The 13,203-nt window shown below is 39.7% G+C and overlaps 1 protein-coding gene and 1 pseudogene across 1 annotated transcript in view; one reads left to right on the top strand and one right to left on the bottom strand.

Moving 5' to 3' along the window:
- LOC126007743 (histone-arginine methyltransferase CARM1-like) overlaps positions 1-13,203 on the bottom strand; it is a 255,607-nt gene that overhangs the window by 66,725 nt on the left and 175,679 nt on the right.
- On the top strand, positions 530-959 carry LOC126012609 (superoxide dismutase [Cu-Zn]-like; annotated as a pseudogene).

Genomic DNA, 13,203 nt, shown 5'->3' with positions numbered 1-13,203 from the left:
CATCCATATATAAATAAAATTCATATCTTCATTTTTCCTAATAACTGCATATTAATGGAGGTAAGGCCTTGCATGCAGAAGGTTGGTGGTTCAAATCCCGGCATCCCATATGGTCCCCTGAACCTGCCAAGAGTGATTTCTGAGCATAGAGCCAGGAGTAACCCCTAAGCGCTGTCGGGTGTGACCCAACCCTTCCCCGCACACACACACAAATAGCTGCCTATTATTCTGCGGAGTCAGTTTCCCTGGAGTGACACCTGCCTTCAACCTTGAATCTGCCACAGTATTACACTGTGTTCAGGTTCATTCTGACTCTAGAATGGATGGGTCAGGTAGATGGGATGTTGCTAAAGAAACAGTCATGGGAGAAGGTGCATAAGGAACAGGGGTTTGAGCAGCTTCTTGTATCTTACAGAGCCAGCTTCTAACTGAGCTTCTTTCCCTGTCACTTATATTATCTAGGTTTATCAGAAAATAGGTAATTCGGGGGGATCTCAGTGGTGGTGTCGAACCACTGGAGGGAGCTGGAGTGGCTTGAGCGAGTCATGGTGACCAAGACCATATGTGTGCTGAAGGGCAATGGCCTGGTCAAGGGCACCATCCACTTCGAGCAGCAGAGAAATGGGCCTGTGAATATGTCGGGCTCCATTTCCAGATGCACTGAAGGTTAGCACGGATTCCACGTGCATCCATTTGGAGATAACACACAAGGCTATACCAGCGCAGGACCTCACTTTATCCTTTCGCCAAAAAGCATGGTGGGCCAAAGGACCAAGACAGGCATGTGGGAGACCTGGGCAATGTGACCGCAGGCAAAGAGGGCCACTGTGTCTATCCAGAATGCCATGATCACTCTCTCTGGGGAGCATTCCATCATTGGCTGCACCATGGTGGTCCATGAAAAAGAAGATGACTTGGGCAAAGGTGGAAATGAAGAAAGTGCAAAGACAGGAATGTGACTGTCCTAGTAAACTATCTGTTATCCTGCTCTGTAGAAATTGCACTCAGTAACATTAAACACTGTAATCATAAAAGAAGAAGAAGAAGAAGAAGAAGAAGAAGAAGAAGAAGAAGAAGAAGAAGAAGAAGAAGAAGGAAGAAGAAGAAGAGAAAGAAGAAGAAGAAGGAAGAAGAAAAGAAGAAAGAAGAAGAAGAAGAAGAAGAAGAAGAAGAAAGAAGAAGAAGAAAGGAAGGAAGAAGAAGGAAGAAGAAGGAAGAAGGAAGATGAAGGAAGAAGGAAGAAGAAGGAAGAAGGAGGAAGAAGGAAGAAGAAGGAGGAAGGAGGAAGAAGGAAGAAGAAGGAAGAAGAAGGAAGAAGGAGGAAGAAGGAAGAAGAAGGAAGAAGGAGGAAGAAGGAGGAAGAAGGAAGAAGAAGGAAGAAGAAGGAAGAAGAAAGAAGAAGAAGGAAGAAGGAAGAAGAAGGAAGAAGGAAGAAGAAGGAGGAAGAAGGAAGAAGAAAGAAGAAGAAGGAAGAAGGAAGAAGAAGAGAAGAAGAGGAGAAGAAGAAGAAGAAGAAGGAGGAGGAAGAGGAGGAGGAGGAGGAGGAGGAAGAGGCCGGAGAGATAGCATGGAGGTAATGCAGGACGGTGGTTCGAATCCTGGCATCCTATTTGGTCCCCTGTGCCTGCCAGGAACGATTTCTGAGCATAGAGCCAGCAGTAACCACTGAGCGCAGCCGTGTGTGACCCCCCCCCCAAAAAAAAAGAGGTAATTCACCTAAGGACCAGAGTTGATTTAATTATGTTAATTAAGCCTAGGTGGATCCCTAATCAAGGCTGGGTGGGTTTTTACAAATCAAAAAGAGTGGAAGGAGGAAAGGAAAAGCAAGGAGTTGTCTAAGAATCAAATACAGGTGTCTACAATATTCCATTGTGAAGATGTACCACAGTTTCTTTAGACACTCCTCTGTTTTTGGACACTTGGGTTGTTTTCAGATTCTGGCTATTGTAAATAGTGCTGCAATGAGTAAAGCAATGCAGAGGGCTTTTCTGTATTGTGTTTTTGGATTCCTAGGGGCCAGAGAGATAGCATGGAGGTGAGGTGTTTGCCTTGCATGCAAAAGGATGGTGGTTACAGTCCCAGCTTCCCATATTGTCCCCCTAGACTGCCAGGAGTGATTTCTGAGCATAGAGCCAAGAGTAACCCCTGGGTGCTGCCAACCAAAAAACAAACAAACAAATAAACCTAGGGCATATTCATAGGAGTTGTATTGCTGGATCTAGTAAAAGCTCAATTTCTAGTTTTTTTTGAGGAATATCCATATTGTTTTCTAAAAAGTCTGAGCCAGTCTACAGTCCCACTAGCAGTGAATGGGAATTCCTTTCTCCCTGCATCTGTGGCAGCAAAGGCTGTTCTTGTTCTTTGTGACATATGTCAATCTTTTTGGTGTGAGATGATACCTCATTGTTTTGACTTGTATATCCCCGATGATTAATGTTGTGGAGCATTTTTTTTTATGTGCCCTTTGGCCATTTGTATTTCTTCTTTGAAGAAATGTCTGTTCTTTTTTTCTCTCTATTTATTTTTTGGGGGAATTTGATATGATTTACTTCCTGTTCAGTTCTGTCAGTGCTTTTTTATATCTTAGATATTAACTCCTTGTCTGATGAGTATTGGGTGAATAGGTTCTTGCATTCTATGTGTAGTTTTTTTTTTATTTAAGCACAGTGATGACAACATTGTTCATTGTTGGGTTTCATTCTTAGTATATACACCATCCATCACCAGTGCACCCATCCTGCCACCGATGTCTCCCATTTCACTCCCACCCCACACCGACCTATTTCTAGGACAGAAAATATATTTCTCTTTCTCTTTTCTTTTTGTCACTGTGTTTTGCATTATAGTTAATGGAAGGGTACCTTGCATGTCACTCGTCTTTCAAAGCAAAGTATTTTTTTTATACAGTAATCAATTCCAACTATCATTGTCATAATAGACCCTTTTCTACTCTACCTGCATTCACTGCTCTTTGTGGTAAGCTTCCTATCCTGGTCTGGATATCCTGACCCATATATATCTCCATTGTCTATGGATGTTATTATCATACTCTTTCTTGTTATTCTTATAACTCATAAATAAGTGAGATTATTCTGTCTACTCCTTTACCTCTCATTTCACTAGGCATAATAATCTTCATATCTATCCATAAGCAAATTCATGGCTTCATTTCTCCTAAAGGCTTCAGAATATTTCATTATGTAGATGTACCACAGTTTCTTTGGCCACTCATTTGTTTTTGGGTATCTGGTTTGTTTCCAGTTTCTGGCTATTTTAAATAGTTTTTCAATGAAGGAAGATAGGAGTGCAGAGGCATTACTGTATTTTTTGTGTTCCTGGAATATATCCCTGGGAGTGATATTGCTGAATTATATGGAAGCTAAACTTCTATAATTTTAAGGAATGTCTATAATGTTTTCCAAAAAAGGCTGAATTAGTCTGCATCACCAGCAGCAATGAGTGAGTCTTTTCTTCCTTTCTCTCTGCACCTGCATCTGGTTATTCTTGGTTTTTTTTTTTTGTTTGTTTGTTTGTTTGTTTTTGTGATGTGTGACAGTCTCTGGGGTATAAGATGATATCTTTGTTGTTTTGATTTGCAACTCCCTGATCATTAGTGATGTGAAGCATTTTTTTTTGTGCCTGTTGGCCATCTGTATTTTTTCTTTGAGGAAATATCAATTAATTTCTTTTCCCCATTATTTGATGAGGCTAGATATTTTTTGTAAAGTTCAATCAGTGCCTTGTATATCTTAGATACTAATCTCTTATCTGATGGTTATTGGGTGAATAGTATTTCCCATTCTGTGACTAGCCTTTGTATCCTAGTCACTGTTTCCTTTAAAGTTCAGAAGCTTCTTAGTTTAATGTAGTAAAAATTTTAATGTAGTAAAAATTTGTTTATTTTGCTTCCATTTGATTGGCCTCTGGTATTTCATCCTTGAAAATATCTTTAGCCTCAATGTCATAGCATGTTCCATGTCTTCCTTCATATACCTTATGGTTTCAGGTTTGACATTAAGGTTGTTAATCCATTCTGATTTGGCCTTTATGAATGTTGTTAAGAAAAGGTTTGTGTTCATTTTTTGCATGTAGTTGACCAGTTTTTTGACCAGATTCTTTACTTGCTCCCCATTGTATTTCTTGCTCTTTTAAAATTTAATTATTCATAAACCTGTGGATCCATCTCTGTAATATTTAAGTCTATTCCATTCTGATTCTAATACCATGTGATATTAATGACTAGAGCTTTATATTTAAAGTTGGGGAAGGTGATGGTGATTCATTTTTTATACCTTATTTAAAGACCTTGACTACATACATGAATGTGTTTGGGTTTCAGTCATATAAAGAACACCACTCATCACCAGTGCAACATTTCCATCACCAATGTTCCAAAATCACTCCTCCCCACCCAACCCCCGCCTGTACTCTAGATAGGCTTTCTATTTCCCTCGTACATTCTCTATATTAGGATAGTTCAAAATGTAGTTATTTCTCTAACTAAACTCATCCCTGTTTGTGGTGAGCTTTATGAGGTGAGCTGTAACTTCCAGCTCTTTTCTCTTTTGTGTCTGAAAATTATTATTGCAAGAATGTCTTTCATTTTTCTTAAAACCCATAAATGAGTGAGGCCATTCTGCATTTTTCTCTCTCCCTAACTTAATTTCATTCAGCATAGTAGATTCCATGTACATCCATGTATAGGAAAATTTCATGACTTCATCTTCTAACAGCTGCATAATATTCCATTGTATATATGTACCACAGTTTGTTTAGCTATTCATCTGTTGAAGGGTATCTTGGCTGTTTCCAGAGTCTTGCTATGGTAAATAGTGCTGCAATGAATATAGGTGTAAGGAAGGGATTTTTGTATTGTATTTTTATGTTCCTAGGGTATATTCCTAGGAGTGGTATAGCTGGGTCATATGGGAGCTCGATTTCCAGTTTTTCGAGGAATCTCCATATTGCTTTCCATAAAGGTTGAACTAGACGGCATTCCCACCAGCAGTGGATAAGAGTTCCTTTCTCTCCACGTCTGTTCCAACACTGCTTGTTCTCATTCTTTGTGATGTGCGCCAATCTCTGTGGTGTGAGATGGTACCTCATAGTTGTTTTGATTTGCATCTCCCTGATGATTAGTGATGTGGAGCATTTTTTTCATGTGTCTTTTGGCCATTTGTATTTCTTCTTTGTCAAAGTGTCTATTCATTTCTTCTCCATATTTTTTGATGGGATTAGATGTTTTTTTTCTTGTAAATTTCTGTCAGTGCCTTCTATATTTTGGAGATTAGCCCCTTATCTGATGGGTATTGGGTGAATAGTTTCTCCCACTCAGTGGGTGGCTCTTGTATCCTGGGCGCTATTTGAGCTGCAGAAGCTTCTCAACTTAATATATTTCCATCTGTTAATCTCTGCTTTCACTTGCTTGGATTGTGCAGTTTCTTCTTGAATATGCCTGTAGTCTCAATGTCCTGGAGTGTTTTACCTACGTGTTGTTCTATATATCTTATGGTTTTGGGTCTGATATCGAGGTCTTTAATCCATTTGGATTTTACCTTCGTACATGATATTAGCTGGGGGTCTAAGTTCTATTTTTTCAAGTGGCTAGCCAGTTGTGCCAACACCACTTGTTGAAGAGGCTTTCTTTGCTCCATTTAGGATTTCTTGCTCCTTTATCAAAAACTAGGTGATTGCATGTCTGGGGAGCATTCGCTGAGAACTCAAGTCTATTCCACTGACCTGAGGGCCTGTCCTTATTCCAATACCATGCTGTTTTGATAACTATTGCTTTGTAGTAAAGTTTAAAGTTGGGGAAAGTAATTCCTCCCATATTATTTTCCCAATGATTGCTTTAGCTATTCTAGGGTGTTCATTGTTCCAAATAAATTTCAAAAGTGCCTGATCCACTTCATTGAAGAATGTCATAGATATCTTTAAAGGGATCACATTAAATCTGTACAATGCCTTGGGGAGTATTGCCATTTTGATTATGTTAGTCCTGCCAATCCATGAGCAGGGTATGTGTTTCCATTTCTGTGTGTCCTCTCTTATTTCTTAGAGCAGAGTTTTATAGTTTTCTTTGTATAGGTCATTCAAATTTTTAGTCAAATTGATTCCAAGATATTTGAGTTTGTGTGGCACTATCGTGAATGGGGTTGTTTTCTTAATGTCCATTTCTTCCTTATTACTATTGGTGTATAAAAAGGCCATTAATTTTTGTGTGTTACTGTTGTAGCCTGCCACCTTGCTATATGAGTCTATTGTTTCTAGAAACTTTTGGTAGAGTCTTTAGGGTTTTCTAAGTAGAGTATCATATCATCTGCAAACAGCGAGAGCTTGACTTCTTCCTTATGTATCTGGATTCCCTTGATATCTTTTTCTTGCCTAATGGCTATAGCGAGTACTCCAGTGCTATTTTGAATAGGAGTGGTGAGAGAGGAATGTCTTGTCTTGTGCCAGAATTTAGAGAGAAGGCTTTTAGTTTTTCTCCATTGAGGATAATATTTGCATTGGCTTGTGTTAGATGGTCTTAACTATATTGAGAAAGGTTCCTTTCATTCCCATCTTGCTGAGAGTTTTGATCAAGAATGGGTGTCTGACCTTATTAAATGCTTTCTCTGCATCTATTATATGATCATGTGATTTTTATTTTTCTCATTGTTGGTGGATTGAGGATCTTTGCATCTGCATTCATCAGCGATATTAGCCTGTAATTTTCTTTTTTCGTAGCATTTCTGTCTGGTTTAGGTATCAAGGTGATGTTGGCTTCATAAAAGCTATTTGGAAGTGTTCCTGTTTATTCAACTTCATGAAAGAGTCTTGCCTGGATTGGTAGTAGTTTCTCTTGGAAAGTTTGAAAGAATTCATTAGTGAATCAATCTGGGCCTGTGCTTTTGTTTTGGGGCAGACATTTGATTACCGTTCTAATTTTATCAATAGTGATGGGGGTGTTTATATATGCTACATCCTCTTCTTTCAACTGTTGAAGATTATAAGAGTCCAAGAATTTATCCTTTTCTTCCAGGTTCTCATTGTTAGTGGCATAGAGTTTCTCAAAGTAGTTTATGATTACCCTTTGAATTCTCTGCCATATCAGTAGTTATCTCTCCTTTCATTCCTAATATGAGTTATCAAGTTTCTCTCTCTCTTTCTTTGTTTGTTTTGCCAGTGGTCTATCAATCTTGTTTATTTTTTCAAAGAACCAACTTCTGCTTTCGTTATTCTTTCGGATTGTTTTTTGGGTTTCCACTTCGTTGATTTCTGCTCTCAGCTTTGTTATTTCCTTCTGTCTCCCTATTTTTGGAACCTTTTGTTGAGCACTTTTTAATTCTACGAGCTGCATCATTAAGCTATTCAGGTATGCCCTTTCTTCCTTCCTGATGCATGCTTGCAAAGCTATAAATATTTCTCTCAGTATTGCTTTTGCTGTGTTCCTTAAGTTCTGATAGTTTGTGTCTTTATTATCATTTGTTTCCAGGAAATGATTGATTTCCTCTTTGATTTCATCTCGGACCCACTGGTTATTCAGTATGAGGCTGTTTATCTTCCAGGTGTTAAAGTTTTTCTTCTGAGTCCCTTTGGAATTCACATATATTTTCAGAGCCTTGTGGTCAGCGAAGATAGCTGCAAAATGTCTATCCTCTTGATATTATGGAGGTATGTTTTATGTGCCAGCATGTAGTTTATCCTGGAGAATGTCCCATGTACATTGGAGAAAAATGTATATCCAGGTTTCTGGGGATTGTGTGTCCTATACATATCTACTCGGCCTCTTTCTTCCATTTCTCTTCTTACAAAGGAAGAATCAGTGGTCAAGAACATCATTAAAGAGAAACTTCCAAGCTAAAGAAAGTATATAATCAAATCCTGCATTCCTGAAGAGTACCAAACAAAAGAGACCCCAGAAAAAATACCCCAAGACACATCCTGGTCACAATGAAGAATCCCACAGATAGAGATATAATTCTTAAAGCAGCAGATCAAAAAGGGAAATTATATTCAAGGGAGCATCCTGAGATTTACAGCAGACCTGTCACCAGAAACACTCAAGGCCAGAAAGCAGTGGTGGGACATAGTGACAAATCTCATTGAAATGAATGCTTCACCTAGAATACAGTAACCAGCTGTTGCATCAAATAACTAACGATGGGGCTGGATGGCGGTGGATGGCGATGAATTTCTCTCTCTGCCATCCCAGGCCACGTGGCTTCGCAACCCCATATAGCCGGCGGGTCCCAGGCCCAGGTGAAAGGTGAAAATCAGACTCATCCAGAGACAGGCATCAGGAAGCATTAACTTTATTCATGCCCTATCCACCACATGTGTGTGACCTACTCATAACCTTTCAAGCACTAGTTATTCTTGGCCCTGCATCTAAACTCCTTTCAGCCATCTTCCCTTTGGGCTCCATGCTCTTCAAAGACCAGAACGCAGAGACCCAAAAGCCAGAGTGCCCAGCAGCGCAGAAAAGGCCCGAATTCCCTCGGTCCAAGGCTTATCTAACTTTTCCAAGACTCCTCCCAGGAATGGGCGGGGTCTTGCAGGTAAGGTTACACCTAATATCTGGTTCCCAAGACCCCACCCAGAAATGGGTGGGTCTCAGGTAGCTACACCTAGATCCAGGGTCTCAGATAGGTACACTACATTTCCCCCTTTTCTGAAATATAAAGACCCTTTTGTAATCCTGACTTCACCTTTAGCCAAAGGTGGGTTAATATTTTCATACAACAACGTAATAAAGTGAAAATTAATATACCACCCCTTTTCAAAAACATAACATTTCTGCAAAATATACTATACACCTGTAACTTAAAATTATCTTAATGCTTTTTTACCAAGCACTATTTCGGAAATTTTATGTTCCTATACTCTTAAACTATATTGGGGGAAATTCCTGTTCCGATTAACCTTCCCTACACACAAGTACTAAAGCATAAATGCATAACATACATTTTAAAAACAGGCTAAGTACATTAAAATACACACAGTAAAACATTTTGTTATTGAAAATATTAACTATGAAAGACAACAAAACACATTTAAATTATAAAGAAAATGACTTAAGACAAAGATGCAGGTGGTTAGAAATTAGATGTTTTAGTTGGGCTAAGCTGTATTACCTCCCTATTTTTTTTAAACCACTAATTCACTAAAACTTATCCCATCACCAACTATGAGTAAAATATAAAACCACTAACTAACTAAAACTTATCCCATCACCAACTATGAGTAAAATATATAACTACCAGCTTAGTCCCTACACTTAAAATCATAAGTACAGATGACTAATTTGTCCCACGCTGATCTCACCACGTGGCTTCTGTAAACTTTGTGCAGGCCGGTTTCGTTCACGCCATTTCACCTTTGTGATCTGGAGGGTGGATCCCAGGCTCGCTGCTTTCTGCCAGATTAGGCACTGTTCGCCGCTTTTCTGCTACAGGGCCGAGTTCTTGGTTGATAGCAGCTGCCTTTTTCCCCCTCCGGATGGCACTTTTGGAAGCAAGTATCTCTCGGCCACAGCGTTTTTGCAGGTGGCTTTTGGATGTTCAGAGTTCTAGAAGTCCAGTCCGAAGTTTTCAAAGTTTAAATCCAAATTCAAGCCAAAGGTTGTTCTCAGAAAATCAGTCCACTTTAAATACAGTCTTTTTTCTCCTCCGTTTCCAATTTAGACTTTTAATCAGTCTTTGAGGAGGCCGAGGTTTTTGTTTATTGTAACAAAGTCTTAGTCCTAGGCCTGGGCCTGGGCTGGAGGTGATGCAAGCTTTCACCTCCCTTGTTTCAGTTGCCCTTTTCCCCCCCATAAGGTGTGTCGGCCATATTTGAAAATGGCTTCACATGGTAGCCCAAGGTTTTGGGCTCACTGCAACTGAAAAGAGCCAAAATGAAACTAAAAAGCAGAAATCTCACCATTATTGCTGTTTTGTTGGGTCCAGGATTCAAAACACAGTTCGAGCACCATTATGTTGCATTAAATAATTAATGATGGAGCTGGATGGCGGTGGATGGCGATGGATTTCTCTCTCTGCCATCCCAGGCCACGTGGCTTTGCAACCCCCATCCAGCCAGCGGGTCCCAGACTCATCCAGAGACAGGCATCAGGAAGCATTAACTTTATTCATGCCCTATCCACCACATGTGTGTGGCCTACTCATAACCTTTCAAGCACTAGTTATTCTTGGCCCTGCATCTAAACTCCTTTCAGCCATCTTCCCTTTGGGCTCCATGCTTGTCAAAGACCAGAACGCAGAGACCCAAAAGCCAGAGCGCCCAGCAGCGCAGAAAGGGCCCGAATTCCCTCGGTCCAAGGCTTATCTAACTTTTCCAAGACCCCTTCCAGGAATGGGCGGGGTCTTGCAGGTAAGGCTATACCTAATATCTGGTTCCCAAGACCCCTCCCAGAAATGGGTGGGTCTCAGGTAGCTACACCTAGATCCAGGATCTCAGATAGGTACACTACAACCAGCAAAACTCACTTTCAGGTTTGATGGAAGAATACATGGTTTCACAGACAAAAAACAGCTCAGAAACTTTACAGACTCAAAACCAGTCTTAAGGGAAAAACTGAAAGACCTAATTTAAGACAAGACTGACCAAAAGACACACCAAATTTTGATATAAAGATGGAATTAAATCACAGGACAATTCTTTCTCTCAATGTCAATGGACTAAATGCACCAGTTAAGAGACACAGAGTGGCTAAATGGATCAAAAAGCTCAATGCAACCTTCAGTGCCTACAAAAAATGCACCCGAATAGTCAGAACAAATAAACACTCAAAATAAAAGGCTGGAGAAAAATCATCCAAGCAAACAACACCCATAAAAAAGCTGGAGTTGCTATACTAATATCAGATTATGCAAACTTTATACTCAGGAAAGTTGTAAGGGACAAAGATGGACCTTTTATATTAATCAAGGGGTATGTAGAGCAGGAAGAAATAACTCTCCTAAACATATATGCACCGAATGAGGGTCCAGCAAAATATTTAATACAATTGTTGACAAATCTGAAAAATAATATCAATAACAACACAATAATTGTGGGAAACCTCAACATGTCTTTGTCAACACTGCTTAGGTCAACCAGATTGAAATCCAACAAGAATATACTTCTTACAAAGGGAATGTCACTACAGATACCACAGAAATTCAAAGGGTAATCAGCAATTACTTTGAGAATCTTTATGCCACTAAACAAGAGAACCTGGATAAAATCAATAAATTTTTGTACTCCTACAACCTTCCAATTTTGAACCAAGATTATCTGAAATAGCTATACAGATCTATCAATATTTAGAATATTGAAAAGGGTAATAAAATGCAGTACAACTTCTTCAAAGGTTTGAAAGAATTTTCTAGTGAATCCATCTGGACCTGAGTTTTTGCTTTGGAGAAACATTTTTGGGCCACACCCATTTGACGCTCAGGAGTTACTTCTGTCTATCCACTTTGAAATCACCCCTGGCTTGTGGGGACCATATAGGACACTGGGGCATCTAATCGCAGTCCATCCTAGGCTAGCAGTTACAAGGCAGACACCTTACCTATAGCGCCACTGCTCTGGCCCCTATAATTTCTAATTGGATATATAAAACTATTTGTTGTCATGTGTGTGTGTGTGGGTGACCATGCACCCCACATGATTCAATGGAACTCTGGATGAATTTTCCACCGCCTGCCTGGTAGCCACAAAGTTTGCATAGCCCCGAGCCAACAGGAAACTTTGCAAATAAATTTAGCTCAGCACACAGAATCTGGCTTAACCAGATTCCTTAACCTTTCCTTGGAATCTATTTTTGTGCCTGCTCTCAAGCATGTAGTTATAGATATGTTTTTGTAAAGTTTAAATTGTGATCCTTATTGCTTGCACAAAAGAAAGATCTAAATGGAAAATAGGCTAAACAAAAATTGTATTTGCGTAAATATCAATTAGCTATTTGTTTAAGAATTTGCTTCCCCTCCCCTCATCCTGCCAGGTTCCTCCTTATCCTTCTCGCCATCAAAATGTGTATGTGCAGTATGCGCACTAAACCAAAAAAGAAATTTATGCTCCCATTGGTTAAAATTGTTGTACTTGTACAAATCTGATTGGTTTATGTTTCAATCCTATGTTACTACTCCTCCCACTGGAGCAGGGCATAAAAACCCTGCTCTCCCCTTATTAAAGTCTCTCGACTGGCACACGTCACCCTTTTTACTAACTTCTACAGCTAAATTTTCTAGGTGTTCACAAAAGAGCTTAACACTCGCGAATTATTTGTAGTTGCCTTCTGCCTTCTGTCCTGGTTGAGAGAAAGCTGCTGGCCGAAATTCTCTCCCAGTAAAGGGCAGGAGCAGAGGCAATTGCATGTGTGTGTGTGTGTGTGTGTGTGTGTGTGTGTGTGTGTGTGTGAACAAGCCTCTAAGCCTTGAAGAGATGGGCCCACTATTTTTTAAATCAATTTTGCTTGTTTTCTTGTTTTGTTCATTAATATCTTTATTTAAGCACCATGGTTTCACACATGTTTGTAGTTGGGTTTTAGTCATTAAAAAGAATACCCCTATGAGGTCAGAGCAATGGCACAAGTGGGAGGGCATTTACCTTGCACACACTAACCTAGGATGGATCACGGTTTGATCCCCTGGCATCCCATATGGTTCCCCCAAGTCAGGAGGGATTTCTGAGTGCATAGCCAGGAGTAACCCCTGAGTGTCACCAGGTATGCCCCCCCAAAAAAAGTATACCCCCTTCACCAGTACAACCTTCCCCATCATCAATGCCTCCGATATCACTCCTCCCTCACCCCCTGCATGTCTTTGAGACAGGCATTCTATTTCTGTCATTAACTACTATTGGCATGATAGTTGTTGGTGTAGTTATTTCTCTAATTGCACTCACCAATATTTGTAGCAAGCTTCTGAACATTTATGTTTATCGCCACTCTATTTACAATAGGCAGAATCTGGAAACAACCAGATGCCCGACACAGATGAGTGGCTGAAGAAACTATGGTATATATATACACAGTTGAATACTATGCAGCTGTCAGGAAAAATGAAATTATGAAATTTTCTGATACATGGATGGACATGGAAACTATTATGCTGAGTTAAATGAGTCAGAAGACTACAGATATGCGCAGAATAGTCTCACTCATGTATGGGTTTTAAGAGAAATAAAAGATAGTATGGCAGTAATACCCAGAGACAATAGATATGAGGTTTA

The sequence above is a fragment of the Suncus etruscus genome, chromosome 1 (assembly GCF_024139225.1).
Source record: "Suncus etruscus isolate mSunEtr1 chromosome 1, mSunEtr1.pri.cur, whole genome shotgun sequence".
NCBI lineage: Eukaryota > Metazoa > Chordata > Mammalia > Eulipotyphla > Soricidae > Suncus > Suncus etruscus.
Note: the sequence above shows the minus strand (reverse complement) of the source record. Positions and strands in the feature narration are given on the sequence as shown.